Consider the following 19,125-nt stretch of genomic DNA (forward strand, 5'->3'; position numbering starts at 1 on the left):
GTATTGATAAAAATAATGTATAGTTGAAAAACGTAATTTCAGAAAAGAGTGAAAATTAAAAAAAGATAGAGAAAAGAGAGAATTGAAATTTATTTGGAATGATAAACAGATTAAAAAAAATTACGTAATTGTCATGGGACATGGGAAAAGTGAAAGGATTTTACGTAAATTTCCCGAATGATCGCTAACCTCTATTTTATTTCAATAAAATGGAGAATCCATTGACTGATTTCCATTTATTTGGCATTTTAGACTCCATAACTCTCCACATGTCAATTAATATTCATGGCTTCTCACGCTCAGTTAATTTCACAACTTTTTTCTCTCATTTCCATTCTCCGAACGACGATGATAATTGATAATAACTCCAAGGCGTGACTTTGAAGAGGAGCTGAAATTAAAAAAAAAAAGGGAAACTATTCATAAACAACTACTGGAGAATCTTCTGGGAGACATCTGATGGCTCTCCAAGATAAGGTCAATTAGTTGCCCGCATAAATAACATCTCCGTGTGAAATCTCATACAAATAGTGATCTTAACAGTTTCATTCATGAATTCAGATCTCCAGTGATCTAAGAAGTATTAAAAAATTTATTAAGAACACTCGACTCTCTTTCTCGAACCCACATGTGTAGATAATAAATTTATACAGCACTCAGTTTCATTCATTTCTTCATTCATTCATGAAGATTTGGGAAAAGCTGTGGTTCCGTTAGTTTTCGGTGTCAAGGTTTTTTTCTGTCGTGTCTCAAAAAATACGAGTCCCTTGGACTTACGTTTATTTGGACTTGCCTCGATGAAAAAACAAACGACCACGGACTAATTTCACTACTAAACCATCAAGATCTATTAAAAATCCACCCACAATTGCTCTCACCTAGAAAAATATGAGATAATCACAAGGCAAATATTGTTAAAGCCCAAATTTATCGCAGATTCCCCACCAGTACAAAAAACCGAAAGAAATTGAGGCCATAGCACCCTCATAAACTACAAAAAATAACCAAGCCCCACCCAAATTTAGACGTAAAGTGCATGTGCTTTCATCTATTGCTATAAATAAAACTGAATACATATTCAAATCAGAAGGTCGATTTAACGGCTCTCGAAGAGCTTATTCCTCTCGACCAGCTCATGCTTGCGAAAAGGCGGTGGACAATTTAAAAAATTCACAAATGAAAGTAGAGATATAAAAATACACGTTACTCCTTTACTTATTTGTGTCATGTCCATCTCCAGACATCTCCATGTCCACGTCTGGCCATAATTCGCCCACTGATTTCCTGGAATTCATGTTCAAGGTCAACTTGTGCAGTGTCTGCCTCACTACAAAGACTTTAAAAAATACAAAAGACATTTGAGACCGGATTTCAGAGATTTGTCCCCATCTGTAACCCTGACGTGTCCCCATAGTTCAAGGTCCCCTACCTCAGACTCACCTTTGGGTGATCCGCAAGCTGTTAGGAGGATTATTTTGCATTCGCGTTGCGAGTTTGCCTTCGGAATCTCTTAAGATTGTCGGCAACGCAGCCTCCGGGTCGTCTGCCAGCGCAGTTGCCAAGCGGTCCATGGAAACAAGAGTTTCATGTTTTGAGAATTGAATACCGAGATAAATTCCTCTTCTTCACCAGCCAACACCGGATTTCCGGGATCCTTGCATTCTCCAAGATTCTTGCATTACTCTTCTATACCTCCTCATTCCTCGATCACGTCGAAGGAATTTTCGCTAATCCATCTGATTTATTGAACACCATAAAGTTGTCGAGAACGTTGAGTCAACCATTTATTAATCCACTATTAATATTCATCTCTAGAGCTGGTCACCATGGAATCGATCAAAATATCCTGAGAGAATCCTGGAGTTAATTCAAGTTTTGTAATTCTGCAATTGCTGAATATTAATGCATCTCTCAATGAAAGAAGACTCTGTTTACGATCTTGCAACATCTGAATATCACTCAAGGATTAACTGAAACAGAATACAGCGTGGGCACGTCCCTGAGGAATTTTTTTTTCCTCTCTCATGTCCTCTCGAGAACTCTCCACAGTTATACGATGTTTGATCAAAGGAGCAACATCACCCTGAGGGCTTTGGAGAGATCAGCAGGTGTTGGTGGAGGCGGCGCGATTTTACTCTTTCGTAATGTCCAAGGTGACTTGAGATTATCGCACGTATAATACTTGAGTAAATATGTGGGGATTAAAAGATGCGAGTAAACAGATGATTCTCGGGTTGATGGGATTCAGACGATCATGGAACGTGCGAAAAAGTGATAGTAAAATAGATATTCATCTAGTTCTTCCATTATTTTATTTCATTTTTCGACTGGAGAAACGCATTCGGGAGTTTGGGGAGAATATATCTCGAGACTAAACTGTCTGCTCTCTATCTTTTGGAGGAGCCTCCAATCTAGGTGGTCATATCATTAGTCGAGCACTCTAGAATCCATTCCAGACGGGAGAAAATTCTCCGACGAAGAATCATAATTCCAAAGTTTTTGGATGAAATTGCCGAGTCACGGGATTGCATTCGAGGAAAATTACAAGATCTCTTGATACTCTGGCATTAATCACCGAAAACAGTCGATGCCAATTTATTTTCTGTGCGTCTCCTCGTCGTTTCCGTCCACTATAGACACATGACCCCATGGATGTCTTCCGAGAAGGTCTATAAATAAAAGGGCGAGGCTTCTCATACAGTGGCATGAATGAGAAAAGGCGAGACTTATAAGAGCGAACCCATCGTCATCAATTCTCCCATCAGATCTGTTAAAACAAAAGCCTCGTTCAAAATTATGTCAAAAATTCAAGTAATCATTTTTTTTAATTTTCACCTCATGGAAAAGTCGATATTGTATGTGATATCGAATTTGTACAATGAGAATTCAAAATTGAAGCTTTCATTGAAAAATCAATTATCATTCAACGTGAAACATACTATTCTCTTGAATTTTGACGACAAATGAGAAATTTAGTGATGATTTTTAATGGAAATTCAATTCAAACTCATACCATTGGAAATTGAGATGACTTTTCAATTACTAACAGCTTTCATTTCTAAAATAAAATGGAATAACGTGAATTAATGTGGCTGAATGAAAAAGCTTGATAGGTATTTGCTTTGAAAATAGGATCCATTTTAATCGGGTTCTTGAAGTCAACATGTCTGTTATAAAAATAGAGACGAATCGAGGATCAGCAGAAAATAATGGAAACGGGGATTAATTTCAATCAGTTGGCGCCGATCCTTTCCTGTGGCGAAGTGAAAATAGTCTAAAATTGCTTGACAGTTATCTATGAAATAGCTTTTAGAAGCCAGACAGAATGAAACACCGTGAATTCATATGAATGAACAATAGAGACTTACAGGTCTTTGGCGTAATATGAAGGGAGGTAGATAAAAAAATAAATAAAAGGTGTTTTGTGTGGAACGTCGTAAGGGCCAGAGAGTCGCGTACAGAGAGAATGAAAACACTATCCGAGAGTGGATTTATCACCCGTGTGCCATTGCATTATGTAAACTGTACAAGCCCTCTTGTTCGCCCTCTTCTTGGTCTCAAGATAATCCAAACATACAACGTACATCGTCGCCTTTAGAGATCCAAATGCCTTGATACACTTCACTTGTATTACACAAAAAACTAGTATTTTTTCCGTTCTCCAACAGGAAGATCACCCGACTGGTGTAAATAGTTCAGTGTTTCACGGTTTTTTTTTTTTGTGAAAAGATAAAAAAAATGGAGAGCATTTTTAAGGTCTTTCAGAAGAGCTGTCAAGTATGTTCATGCGCTGAAAAATAAAGAAACGGCCCTTTTCTTTATCGAAAATCTCGAATGTGTCCTCAACTCAATGATTTTATTTATGGGAGCGAGAGAGATTTATTCGAAAGAAGTCTCTCTTTTATTCAAATGAGGTGTTCTCAAGTGTATTTACACATGAGAAAAAAAAAAGCAATAGAAACACATCTCATGATTCGATAATCGCTTGACCCAAATTGTAGTCCCCCATAGTTTTCTTTCATTCGTGAAAATGAATATTCATAAAAAATTGAAGAGGCCCTTTAGCAGCGTCTGAAAGCAGCGAGCAATTTGTGGTTAATTAGTGTTAAGTACCGGCAAAAATCCAGTGAGTACAGAGAGTTCCACTGTTGGTGGAGTCTGTGATTGCAAGCGGCGATCACCGGGAAGGCTTCACACAATTTCCACATCACGATACGACGTTTATATTCAATTTAATATATTTTTTTTATTGAGCTTTCTTCCCTCTTCTGAAACATCTCATCTCTCCGGTTAATCTCTCATTTTATTTATCGATCAAACACGCGCTTATCTGGGGCTTCTGTGACGATCATCCGGAGTGGAATGTAGCCTACTTTCACACTGCCAACTGCCTACAAAATTTTGTAATCCAATCCACCTTTTTCAATGGAAAGATTACAGTCCTGATCCGGGGAAATAAATCATTACTATTCTGCCTCTGGAATAAATCATGTCGAGTTGACAGACTAATTATTTACTATTCATACAATCAACTCAGAATGAAAACGATTGAATTAAATATTGATAAATGAAGTATTATCTCAGACGAAATATTATGTAATAAAAGAGTTTACTGTTACCAAAGGAGACTGTCCCGGCCACCGAATGGATCTTCAACCTATCATTCTGCACTAAAAAAGCGGGCAAAAACCACAGACAAATCGCACCACTTGGTAATCAATGGTTTGCTGTTAATGTATCGATTGAATGGTCAATTTAGCCGACTTAATAGTTGCCAACAGAGATACTAAAGCTCCTGAGAGATCACAGTAATTTGAGAATGACCATGGAGTACAAGAAGTTGAGTGGAGCCGTTTTCTCGGGTTATGCCTTCATACCCCTGCCATCCGCACACTCCGGTTTTTGTAATTTTTTAAACCCGGGAGAAATTTTCACTCCAAATAAAACCTCAACATATGAGAATTCATGGTACCATGTGGTACACGAGGAGGGGGAATAATAAAGCGTGAATCATGAATGGAAAAAGTTCGTGAACTCGAATTAAATTGGAATTAAGAAAGCAAAGGGGGTTGCAGCCGTTCTCAGAAAACTTGTAAACAAATCAGACTTTAATAGAACTGCATGAGTGCATTCCATCGGTGAATATATTACGGATGGCCAACTACATTCATGATATATTTCATGAAAATACACTTCTACTTTTCTATTGATACATCCCGCTAGTTATTTGATACCTATTTGGTTTTTGGGAAATATTACAATTATTTTGTAATAAAAGGATAAAAATAAAATAGTGTAAGGTTTAACTATTGATTGATTGATATTCGTCGAATTGTTTACAGTTCAATGAATGCCATCATTCATTACAGTACAATTATAAATGAAAACGTTGGGGTTGAAGAACTGTAATTTAACGATTTAAAATATCAAATATAGAACACTAAAATGATCCGTAATTAAAATGTAACATAACCAGCACTTTAAGCAAATATTTTATTTTTATATGCTCGTGGGTTCAAAGAATTGAGCTGAATGTGACAAAAAAATTCTTCGACTCGAGAGGTAATTGTTTGAAGCTTTTTAAGAGAAATTCCTGAAGATTATCAGAACAAAGTCTGGTGTCTTGGGTCTTATCGCAATGTGGGACCCTTGACTCAGTATAAATCTTGAAAGGAACAAGTAACCCCCTGAAAAGAGAGCGCATTTCCCGCCGCTGCGTCATCCGAAAAACGCCAGAGCCACCCGCAAAGTTATCTTTATGACTGATGGTGGAGGAGAAGTCAGGGGAAAAGAAACATCACATGTACAGTTAAACATATAGATACACCATCCTCATAGATTTGACCTGTAGCCCCTCACAATTTCTCCCAAGTTCGCGTACAACTTTCCTAACTTACGCAAAACCAGTTTTCAGGAAGTTGTCTTTTTATTCTCAATCCTCCCATATGTTATTCCCATAAAAGTCAATTCCAAACAGCATCACCTACCACTGCTGACAGACTGTTTTCGTTTACTCACGTGTCTTGGCATTTATTATTACTACAGTGAGAATGCTAGACACGAGGTGATTAACGGAATTTCCAAGAGGCTCTACAACCCTCACCCATTACACCGCCACTTTTTCTTTTCACTTTTATTTTTTTCTTTCACACAAAGGTGCTAGGCTTACCCCAACGGCTGGTCTATTAATGGTAACACATCATGGTTTTAAGTCTTGTCACAATATTCAGCAAGCACGTATCATCAATTTTTCCCATTCACACGAAGAAAAAGCCATTTGTATTTTATTTAAGTATGTTTTATAATCAATTCAAGCAGGTTCCATTCGATTCATCGATTTGAGGAGTCAACTTTTAAGAACTGTCGAAGAATCATTAAGATCATTTAGAACATTGAAAATTAACTATTTTAGAATCAGGCATAACTCCTATACGTCAATTATAATTAATAATATTATCTATAATATAATAATATCTATAATATATTACTACTACTACTACTTTATTAATATGCGGACTAAGAATATTTTGCAAGTGACTGGGCACTTCCCACAAAATCCCCAAGATTTTCAATAAACAGGTACACTTGATTCAAATAAATTTAAATACTTGACATTCTCCGCGTCATCATCCTGCAGTTGATGAGAGCGCTTATTACTGCTATATAACAACAGTAAATAAATATATTTTTCTCTGCATTCAATGAAATGAAAAAAAATGTAAATAACGAAAAAAAAGAACTGCTAACCGGTTTGGCCCATCGGACTCTCACTCGATTTACTCCCCCTACCAACGACCATATCGTAAACGTCAGATTCTCCACCTCCCATTTGCAGATAAGAGTAGATCCGGCTTTGAATAAATTTGCATTGCCAATTATCCGAGAGACACAGTGGGTAGGTTGAGGACAGGCGCCATTGTCGCACTCTAAAACGTGAAACGTTAAAACCCGAAGTTCCAAGGATGACACTAATATCAACAGTATATTACCAGTCTCGTGTACTCATTCTAATGACATAATTTAATCTTTAAGCGATCCGTGTGACACCTACTGACATGACCAGTGGACACGAATCGATTGATCATTCAGGAGAAGAGAATTTGTACAGAGAACTCTGGATATCTTGGGTACCCATCAGAAGAAGAGACACCTGTCCAAAGATTCAGGAACATCTCACCTTCCCATAGCCCTGATGCCACTTGCTCGGAGCCCCTTGTTTGTCCCAGTAGTCTTCCAAATTTAAGAAGACATTATCGAATTACCTTTTCTTGTTTTTTCTCTTTCCAAATTTTCACACGCTTCATCATTCCACCATTGTCCCATATCTTCAGAAGAAATCGACCTTTCTTCAGCTGTTCAACAGTTCTTCTGGAAAAGCTCTCTCCATTTGCGTAACAATAGTCGACGGTTTCTTCAGAGGTCAGCCAAAATATTCTAACTGCACTTGAACGCATAATTAATATCTCATTGTATTCAGATATCCATAAATAAAATATCAAGGCCCATTCCGTTAACAAATCGGCTTCGAACTCGGTCAAGAGCGAATCTTACATCCTAGTAAAACAGTTTCATTAGCATGGTGTAATAAATTTGTTGGAGTGCATGGGTTAAATGGCATAACGGATTCTCCCGATGCCAAGAGACAATACCTGTATTGCTGAATAACAAAATCAACGAGTTGAATAAGATCAACGGCCCATGCGATTTGCCTCGTTAAACTTTGTCACGATTCAGCGGGGGGTTGTTCACGAGCATTTTGTAGCTACTTATATGTACGGGCGGTTTATTCACAAAGAATACAGGACATCCGGATATTAGCTAATACCACTTTATTATGCATATTGTCCTGTACATTGGAGCTAGACAGTTATACTTCGTCAAAAAAAGGAGTGACTTCATGGCTCTTTGAGATATTTCAAACTGATTATTTATTTTGATAATTCTCCATTTTCAGACCCATATCACACTGAAAAATTTCAAGATAAATGAGAAATGTAGCGAGCATTGCTAATTCAAATAGATAATTCAGATGAGCTTCTTACTGAAATTTTAAGCAATTTTTAATAATGTAGGATTATTAAAATGCTACAGACTTTTTCATTCTTCTGTCTGTTTCTCCAGTATCCCAATAATATATTCACTATAAAATCCTCGATTGAACAGCAATTCGTAAATTTCTATTAAACCTCAGGGTGAACCAGATAATTTTCCAACCAATCAGATGGCATCAGCTGAGAAAAATAAAAAAGTGTATTCTTAGAACCCGACAAACAATCATCGCGACATTATACCAACTGAAAGACACACTCGTTCTTCTTAAACTCCTCGTTCGTTGCGACTTGTCCATTTGTACTTGACATCGTACCCTCAACCACAATCTTTTGCGTTCGTTACCACTGGCGAAAGAATTATTGCCTCGATTTGCCGAGTTATCTCGTTTGAGTCTCATCTTTCTGCAGGACCCTCTCCACTGGTTTCGATGAGTCAGCTTCTAGCAAATTCATTGATTAATATAGATGAACATCTATCACGAAGTCTTGCCAAAGTATTACACTTGAGAATTCATCTTAAACACTTTGAAAATCACCAAAAGCAAAGAGATGTGAAATTTTGGAACAATTTATCACTAATGAATCAGATAGTTTCTTAAATATTTCGGCAATGAAAAAAAATTTAGATGACATTAAAGAAAAACGTGTCATTCAGTGAGGTGTCAGCGAGCTGCGTCTCAGCGATCTTTTGCACATGCGCTGTTAGGATCACCTCAAGGGGCATTGAACCCCACAAGTGCATTCCATCCCAAGTGTATCTAACCTACAACGTAACTTTTAAACTTCCCGCCTCACGTAACAGCCAAAAATGCTTTCACAACACCTAAACAATTTTCCTTTTTCCTTTTTTTTTTCCGCTCAAATAGGACGGAATCGCCGGGCATATCCGTGAGTTGAATACATAACTGTCTGCGTTGTTCGTCGAGCAAGAGACAAATGTACGAATGGAGGCGGGCTTTTTTGAACGGAATTTCCAGTCGGGGTGCGGCACACTCAAAAATCAACTCACGCTTTCGTTTTCTTTCTCTTTCAGCGTCTTGTTAATTTTTATTTGTTTTCGGACGACTTTTGTGGGTCGAATAACCAGGAAAATTACCAGACGGTAGGGTTTTAAATACAATGCTCCCTTTTTATGGGAACTTTCCGTGCAACGGAAAATTATCTCCCCATATGAAGGTACAGCCACATTTTTTTTCCTTGTGAATTTGTTATTGAAGGTTAAGATAGAGGCTCATGAGAGAATTTTGAATAATTACGTTCAGAGTGGGATTCGTTCGAAGCTTGATTGATCTATTGGACGTTATGGGAAAATATTGTAGAAAGGAGACAAGGATTTGTGTTAATATTTATGAGTCAACGTTGCTGCTGTACAAAGTAGTTATCGGTAAATTGATCAGTCGGCAGATTGGACAGTGCGGGATGACTCGAGAAAAATGGGAATATGCGTTAATCTCAAATAAAAATTGGGCTTGGCGCGTCGTCTGTATCTCTAGATGAGTTAATACTCGGTTTTATTAATAGAGACGCCCAGAATGTATTTCTCGGGTGCAACCACATGCTATGGCAATCACGAATTGGGCCACAGCTGGATAAGGGCAATTCTCCATTAAAAATTATAATATTATAATATTTTCCGGGCGCGTACGAAGGGGTTTTGCCCATTAACACCTGCCGATAACCGACATTTTTTGAGCAGTAAAAATAGACAGGAAGTGTGAATGCTTTACGCGACTTTTAAAACATTTTTATGATTGTTTTGCATCAATGTAACAGTCTGACTGTTTTTCAAAGCTATAACCGAGTTATCTAAGGGAAAAAGCCACGCACTAAGTCATTTTGGAATAAATTTACATGGCATACGAGACATAACGCGTGCACGGAGACACTGGCCTCATTGAATATCGATCAACCTAAATAGAGAACTATCAAACTTTGCCGATAACATATTACTTTAAACCTTTGAAGAATTACGTAACAGTCGTTGAAAAGCAATTAAAAACGGCTCTATTCTGAATTTTACCATTTACCCGGTGAAACGTTACGCTGTTTGCATTATCATTGAGGTCTAAGTGCAGTCGTTATGTATTCTGACACAAAATTCACGGAGAGCGCTGAAGAATTTCCATAAAAATTGCTGTCAAATTTGCACATAAATTACAAAAGACAATATGAAACAATACAAGAAAGAAAATCCGATCATACTTCATTCGAAAATTGCAATTCGCATACAGTTGTGATGGATTTTATCATTGAATTATGAATTTATCATGCCTACAGTCTGTACAGATTCATTCCAACTACTTGATGAAATCTTTCAAGATGCCTACCGAAAATTTTAACTAAGAATATTCAACAGCACAATTTGAACAACAATTGGGGTCAATCAGTTCCCATCCAAGTTGGTGGGAACTCGTGCCAAAATACATCAACCTGTCGCTGATATAAAATCAATCGATAAACCAAATCTGTCTATTTTCGGTGGAGAAATTAGGGAGAGATCGTGTCGAATAAATCAACGGAGATGAAAGAGGACAGAGAGCTTTAGAAAGCCCCGATGGAATGTTCGTCCTCCTCTGTATAGTACTTCTATCACAAGTTACTAAGAATAGAGGGAGGGACTGGGTGTGTTTCAGTGAGCTAACGTCAAAGAAGCCTCAAGTAATCATCTGAATTCCCCATGCAAACACCCAAATCCTCTCCGGCACCCGTGCAAAGCATGAGGTATATCGACGAGAAAATGAGTGAGGCGTGTTCTTCAACTTCAACGTTAACCCAGAATCATTCTCTCATCACCCATTCTAATATCAATCCAAATTCAAAGAATTCAAACCAAAATCCCTTCAATTGTTCCACAAAAATCGCTTACAAACCGATATATTTCACACCACGCTGACAATGAGAAAAAAAACTCCGACGCCAGATAAATGGTATTGCGGTTAAATGTAATAAGATTGTTGAAAATTATTCTCTTCGACATACAGTATGTAATTTGAACAAGTATTTAAGGATTAAGGAATAATTATTTCAACAACACAACACACAGACAAATGTCTTCGGATCTTCTTTAAAATGATATATTAATTGAAGTATTTCTGACAAATACAACTTTTTGTAAATTGAATTACAATATGAAAGTATTCGCGCCTTTGATAATATATTATGTACATTCATGGAAAATAATGATTTATTTGAGGAAACTATTTCAGCAACGAGTCCTCGTGTAATGACAAAGAGATAAGTGCATACAATGGCTTGATTGCCTTCAAGTAATCTTATTTTATGACAAACATTTAATTTTACGTCATAAAAAATTGACTTCCGTGTAGTAAATATTCTTTACCGCAGATATATTTTTTTGTCAGTGCAATTATCGAGGATCTCTCGATCAGTCTTCGTGCTTTCTCCCTGAAATGGTGATCCAAAACGATGTTACCACCAAGATAACCGTCAATTTGTCTTGGCCAATGAGGGAACAATCGTCCATTCATCCATCCAACTGCATCTGATAATAATCGAATGCAACCGAGAGATACTCTATAACGTTTCCATTTTCATCAGTTGAGAGGAAGAAAAAGAATTTCTGGATACGACAAAGTGAACAGGACATGACACTGAGACGAGCAGAAGAAAGAGGAGCTTTTTCGAGAGGGAAGATAAAATAGAAAAAGTTGGAAAATAAAGAAAAGGATTCCTCCTACGACTGAGGGAAGAGCCTCTGGACCCGGCGCGTGAGAAGCGGTCGACGAACTCGAAGAGAAGCAGAAGAAGAGAGAAGATTCGAAACGTGCAGGCAGCCGTCCCTCTGGACATGGGGTATTTATACGAGCCTCTTGGTTTCTTTGGTGGCACTCGTCCATGTGCATCACACATACGTGTTCCTCATGTTGGACTCTAGGATGCATAAGCAAGTGTGCTGGATTGCATCGTAAAAGAACCGCGCCAAGATTCACCCTGCGAGCGCGTGAATATTGTATGGCTGATTCTTTTGTCTTGATACTTGCAAAAATGACTTATAAATATTACTGAGAAATCACTGTCACCGTGTGGAAAGGAAAAAACTCCTGGGTTCACCACTTGGAATATTTCAAGAGCAGCTGAACCATCTGAGCATTGAGTCATTGGTAAAGGAATTGTTGCCCGATGGATTCGAAAACGAATTTGCGGTCATGGTTTAACGACGAGAAAAATCATTCATTCCGTAGACAAAACATATCGTACATTCTCACCTGGCCTCAAGCCTGCGGGTGGGGATTCTTGAATCCTTCTTCGCCATGCATATGCTAATCGTGTCGGATCGTTTTACCCGCATTGCCCGGGCAGAGGGAGAAGTTTATAAGTAAAATGGCAGATCAAGTATTTCTATATAGACGATACATGAATTATTAAATTAATACGTCAATGCGAGGTCTCTACACCGTCGATGAATTAACAGAAATGTTGCTATTTGGACTATTTGCCGAATACCGATCAATCATTTCGCCTAAAAATCATTTCGCCAACTCAAATCTATACTATATAATAAAAAACAAATAAATAAAGCAGCCAACGATTACAAGGAGAAAATAAAAATACTTTTGTAGAGTTATAATATAAAAAATGTAGGTTGTTCATTGTCTTCTATGTTTTTAATAAATTCAAAAAACATGTGTGCATCGGTTTAAATTATATACATTTTAGATAATTTTTGATAAACGTTTGCTCATTGCCATTGAAAAATTACAATGCTATGGGAATTTCAATGGAAAGTGTAGATGTCAGTTCAATTATTGAGGGCATTTTCACACAATGAGGAACACTCAACTGAATAAATAAAGGTGTTTCTATAAATCCGATATTCAATATACAATGGGAAGCTTGAAATTTCAAATAAAATTCGCTAGTAATGGATTAATTTCATTGAAATCAAGATTTTCATCGTGTGTCTCGATAATTTCAGATAATTCTCAACAGTACAGATTATGCGTGATTTTTTTTCTCACTCTAGAAACATCAAAAAGTCATAAAAGCTATAAGAGGATATCCTCGGAGGCCTTGAGCGTTCAATTTATATTTACTCCCGGTTATTTTGCCATTCAATTCCGAGCAACTGCTGATAACATAAAAAACCATTGCATAACCAAGCGGTAAATAATATGGTACAGTAACATTTTTTTTACATAATTTCGAGAGATGATAGTAAAATTGCGGAATCGTTTGAAAGGTGACGCATCTTGGGGACTTGCACAGAAATTTTTTTCTCAATCGGCTTGAAAGTCAATCGGTTGAGTACATGGTGTTTCAGTATATGAAATCATTTCTAGTCTCGTGAAACGTGTAAACAACAAATGTCTCGAATGACGAATTATGGTAATGAGTGTAAAAAAATAATGCAAAGCTTTTCTAAAAGGTTCTTGTGAATTACTTAAACACCTACTGACTCGTCTCGTTGGAGAATGGAGACTCTAACCCGGCAAATATTTGCTTCCGTTGGGTCATAAATCATGCTGCAAGACACGTGGGAAGATGGAGGAAAGTCAGACTCACATGATTTTTAAAGGAAATCAGTGGTTTATTTGTTGGATAAAAATACCTGTAAATCATTCCAACTATTGTACGATGTATTTAATGCTCAACTTACGCATTAAACATCAAGTGATTCGTAATGTGGCTGATGATAGGTGTCTGAAATATTGCTCTGCTCATTAAAATAGTAAGAAAAACTATCAATGATTCACAGATTAATTTCACCGATTAGCATTGTTCAGTTCGGAATAATTATATTTTTGAAAAAAATTTAATCACTTTGAAAATATGATGCATTATCGGATATCCTTGAACGCGCAAAATCGAAATCGTGTCAGAGGTGACGAACCGCGAAATCGGTGGAAAAGTTGTTGACGACGATTCATTGTTAAAATGAAAGCGTAACTTCCTCGTAATGGAATTCTGGACAATAACACGGTCCAGCCCGTCCTTTTCCCATCCCAATGTGTTCGAACGGAAGCCAATAATTAACAAACCGGAATCAGTCCCGGCTGTATAATCGCGAATTCGCTATCAAATTGATGGACGCATCCAAAAAAAAATTTATAATAACCCGTAGAAAAAAATCGAATATATGCATAATGAAATGTGGTAAGCAGCAAGGAGAAAAACTCAGTCTTACTTTTCCAATGCTAATAAAAAATCTTAACATTGCGGCAATGGCTTGTCTGTGGGCACATAAGCACGGCTGCGGTTGCATAACCGGAAGTTCAGTCGGTTTAGCATCATTAATGTATGCAAACCATTGAGTACACGACAGTTGGATCATACATTGATCATCGAAACAACGCAGGAAGTGAATGGTGCAGTCTCAATGCCGAGATTCATCATCTCGTGAAAGTTCGGGTGAGAATCACTCCTGATGTACTGCAAAAAAAAAAATCCGCTGATGTGCCATCAATTCTCGGGTCACAAACCTGCATGGTTGTCCCTTCTCGCTTTGAAACCTGAGCCTGGGCTTTCTGAGGAACCCAGAAGACGGGATGCCAGCTTTTCTCCATCTGTCCATATAAGCAAATCCGGACAAACTGGTCAATTAATGCCAACTGTTGAGGTACTTCAGATGTTACCATCAAAGTAACACACATGCCCGTGGAATTTTGAATAAAACAATGAATGCTCCCGTTCAATTCTCACGAGAAAGAGTTCAAGTGTTGGACAGAAGTGGGTCAACTCCTCTTCCGCTAAATGCTTGACACTTATAATCATGATTTACAACTGAATAACGGAGAAACGGAAGCCGCTTTGTTGTTTTATTCCACTCCATTATCGAAGTCCCATACCCGTGACTGATTTAGCCGAAGACACCAGATAGAATGAAGCGGACAGGAAAATTGATGATAATTTTGAATAAAAATGTATGATAATTGCGCGGGTCTTTTGCGATGGACGTAACGAGGAAACGAGCATTACGCGGAGCCATGGTTTGGCGCTGGTATAATTACCATGGTAATGAAACACGTGTGATGTAATTAAGAATTGCGAGCAGAGTTGGCCGACCTTAAATTCATCGAGAGAACTGACATCATTCGTTTCTTGACCGACGATCACTGGAATAAACCCGGCGATTTATATTGACTGTATCAAGTGATACAGTGCAATCATCAATCATGCGCAATTTCGATCCTAATTGATCATCGATCGGATGATTGACTTGAATAAAACATCAATCGTTTGCACAACTAATTGCTATTTAAATTTCTCAACATTCAATGGCTAAATTTTGTGGAGTCAATTGAATTATTTTGAGTACTTGGCACTTTCATCACTTCTCTATTTCACTGGCGAAAACGTAAAGAAATTCCTCGGATTAGATTTCACTGGGGCTTCATATTTTCAATAAACAGTTAATGCTTCGGAATTTTCAAAGGTTTCACTCTCTCCCGAAATTTAGGATCGGATTTCCGTAACGAATAGAAAACCGAGACGAAACTGTCGAAAATGGAAAAATCGGATGATCAATGGTGTAAAGGTGAGACGGTTTTCCTTACCTTTTGATAAATATTGTGTAAGTGCTAATGAACCAGCTACACTCATATCTATTTTTAGATGTATATGTGTATACACAGGGCGTTTACAGCTAGAGCACAACAGATCTCTGAAAATATCAAGTAATTTTTTTTTATAGCGTCATCAATTAATTCTATTCACGACCACCCTGCTATCCCTCTGGCTTTCTTTTCTATTCTCATTGGCTGCATAAAACTCCTCTTCAAGGAGAATTCGTTGTCATGTGGCACATTGTGACTCACCACTTGATGATAATCCAGGCGTGACGATATACAATACTTACATACCAACTTTATTCTTGTATTCCTCATGATTCGATCAATGGAAGAGGAAAGGAATATCAATTATCGGTGGGTGTTACGAGTCAGGAATTTCAGGGACAAGTCTCTATGAGGACTTTATCTCCGCATTGCCGGTTCACTTTATGACAAAATGCTCTGAGAACATGATCAACATGGTGATAAAAATGTTTTATGATTTGTTCTAACAACACTAGTGGATTATCGGTGGAGACCTTGGAAATTATCAAGTGACAGTTTTGCAGGAATTTCAATAAATTCCATAATATTTTATCTACATGGCATTTAATTCTCCCCAAAGAACTATAGAATTTTACACTTTCCCCTTAATTTCTAACAGGTGATGTAGGACACATTCTCGACAATTTATTTCTTGTTCTCCTGTGCATCAAATAATTTCCGAATGACCAACAGATTAGAATGATTCATCCAATTTAATGAATCAACACGAAAAACGGAGAATATCTCCTCCCCTCTGGAGTTGGCTTGAGCATTAAATTTAATTCCTCCAAATTAACGAAACGCGCTGGAATTCTCGCGCATCAAGAGAGTGCCCCTTCCCCGAAAAATGCATAAACTCCCCTTTCCCTTGGAGAAACCCGTATGTATCCAAACAAGGGAAAGTATTAGTGGCAAGAAACGTGTGCAGGGTTAAACGAACGCGTGACGAGTTTGCAGTATGAACGATTCTTGGTTGTGTTACAAAATCCTCGAGTTCATTGTTCTCTTTGGCACTGACATCGAGCTAGATGGTGCTTGGTTGATGGGTTTTCACATCTCGACTTCGCATCGACAACAGAGCCGGTTCTAATTCCGCATTAAGAAATAAAATGGAGATAATAAAACTATATTCAGAGATAAATTCGAGTTTGCTTTTCTAAGTAATCCAACGTACGTTAGCTTCAATATCTTAGTGAGGATTTTAAATGAAAAAAACAGCACCTGTGTTCTAATGTCCATGATGCTCTTGCCATTTGGCTGGTGTCCAAGTAGTCATGGCTTTCGCCATTTTCTCTGCAGCGTTTATTCCCGTACCGTTGGAAAACCTGAAGAATGATGAAATTCCTGATGCGCTCTATTCGATCAATTCAATAGGTTTCCAGCCTCCACATTCCCATGCCCACCGATTCCTGATAATTGCAATCATCAAATTTCATCGATGTTATTAACGAATTAATAGGATTTGTATGCGCCTCCCTGTTTTAATTTAACCATCACTTACTCCTCGTTACATTGTCATTTGGATGGAAATTACGATGCATACGCACACCAATTGATGGGGCACACACTCGCCAACACTTGCGCAAACAACATAATGTAATGATGAGGGGAAACATTTTGTTGAATGCACATTGGTAAGCAGCAATGGACGAATGGGTACAAGAGCCGCTGACCAATAATAATAATTAAACTCGTGAGAGAATGTCTGACGTCATTTAACTCTTGTATTCGTCATACGTTTTAGAAATACAAGGCATTATTCGATGGACTGCGGGGGTTACTTTGAGAAGATTGACGATCGGCCATTCTTATTTCCTCCTCTTTTTATCATCGATCTTTCGCGTCTGAGTGAGTGCTTCTGTCATTGTAATTGACTTGTCTCCAGACCAGCACTCAATGTCCATAAAAGGTAGATCTTTTTCGGAAGCCCGGTACATCGATTCATTCAGCAACTCAATTCAATTCATTCATTCAATCAATTAAAAAAAAAACGTGAAATTATATTTTTACACGTGCCACTGCCAAATCTTGAGACTACTCGTATTATTCGGGGACGTGATCATTGTTATGAATTAACTGAATTAGAGATGACGTGGTTTTATCTGCATATTCATTTTTGGAAATGCGAGACCTTATTTGCAATCAACCGTTTCTTTTAGCAGTGCCGTCATCCTGGGCAGTGACATCATTCCTCACCAAACTGCCACCAAAATCCGTGCACCTAATTTCAAAATAGAATTAACCGTTAGCAGAGTTACTCGCCTCCGTTATTTCGAACATTCGCAAACATCTTGAGATTGGTTTATGCTGAAATCGCATTGGTGCAAACATTTGGTCAGAAAAGGATTTCAAAATTAAAGAAACGTGTATTTTTTCATTGTAGAAGATTTTTCTCTATGATTCTTATATTCTGCGTCGAATAATTGTTATAATTTATAAATGATTGGTTGTCAAAACACCGAATAATGGCTTGACTTGGATCACTGCTAAAAATATGGCTAAAAATAATCGCAACGGTAGATCGACCGCTATTGACTGTTTGACGCTCGTTCCATCTGAAATAATATTTTTCTCCGGGTGATCTGTCATTTTACAAGATAAATTGAAAGACCTCTACTGATGACACCATCGACCTTTTCCCAGCAACAAATTGCGGCGTGAGTGACACGTCAGCTAGTGAAATATGTAGCTCTTCTTCTGCGTATTAGTACGGTGGTTTCCCCAGAGAGAATCGATCTTATGAACAATCCAGAATTATCCTCTTTTATCCTAGTTTAGAAAGATATGGAAACCATTTGACAATTTTATTGATCAGATTTTTACTAATTAATTTCATGAATTTTACTGGGACAAATTCGATTTTCATTCGCATTAGAAATTCCGTACTGCAATTTTATTAAAAAAAAATGGTTTGTTTAGGGACGTTTTATAAAAATAGACGATTGAAATTATTAACAATCTAAATGATTATCTAGCAGCAAAGGGTGGGTCACGGATGTGAGAGAATAATGATGAGTGACGATTCTACCGTCAATTTTCCTCGCATAGACTGCACTTTGAGTAATAGATCCCTCAGAGATTTATGAATTCCGATACCCAGAGGAAACACTCCATTCATTTTCTCGAGGTATTGTTGGTAATTTTTATTGCTCCAACAGCCTCGTTCACTGAATAAATTGCCCTAAATTTACAAAAAAAAAAGTGACCAACTTCGGGGGAATTCCGCGAATCGATTGCCACACCTTCATACATATTTATAAATTTTCCCTTCGTGCCCATTCAACTGGCTTCTCGGTGATCAGCATCATATTGCAACCGATGATTCATTTAATTCTCAATCATTCTCTGCCTCAGGGAGATTACCGTAAATTTCATTGACGCCCCTCAAGCACTCAGTAACAGCTGTAATTTCATGAAATTTCTGGATTTGTTGACAACAGTGAAACACGTAAGGAAACTTCGCAATAAAATTTGCATGAATTTGCACGTTTAATACACAGTTAATAATTAATATCTCTATG

At 37.6% G+C, this 19,125-nt stretch overlaps 1 protein-coding gene and 1 long non-coding RNA gene across 5 annotated transcripts in view; one reads left to right on the top strand and one right to left on the bottom strand.

The window, feature by feature from the left end:
- Nucleotides 1-19,125, top strand: part of LOC105273957 (neurotrimin) — a 46,577-nt gene that overhangs the window by 22,006 nt on the left and 5,446 nt on the right. The window lies entirely within an intron of this gene.
- On the bottom strand, nt 7,852-8,725 carry LOC105273956 (uncharacterized). 2 transcript variants are annotated; one of them, XR_892962.1, is made up of 3 exons: nt 8,308-8,725; nt 8,043-8,231; nt 7,852-7,966 (listed from the first exon to the last, which is right to left on the bottom strand). It is a non-coding gene; the product is annotated as an uncharacterized lncRNA (long non-coding RNA). The 2 variants fall into 2 exon arrangements; XR_892961.1 differs by having other exon boundaries at nt 8,292-8,725.

The sequence above is a fragment of the Fopius arisanus genome, unplaced genomic scaffold (genome assembly GCF_000806365.1).
Source record: "Fopius arisanus strain USDA-PBARC FA_bdor unplaced genomic scaffold, ASM80636v1 scaffold00008, whole genome shotgun sequence".
In the NCBI taxonomy this organism is placed as follows: Eukaryota; Metazoa; Arthropoda; class Insecta; order Hymenoptera; family Braconidae; genus Fopius; species Fopius arisanus.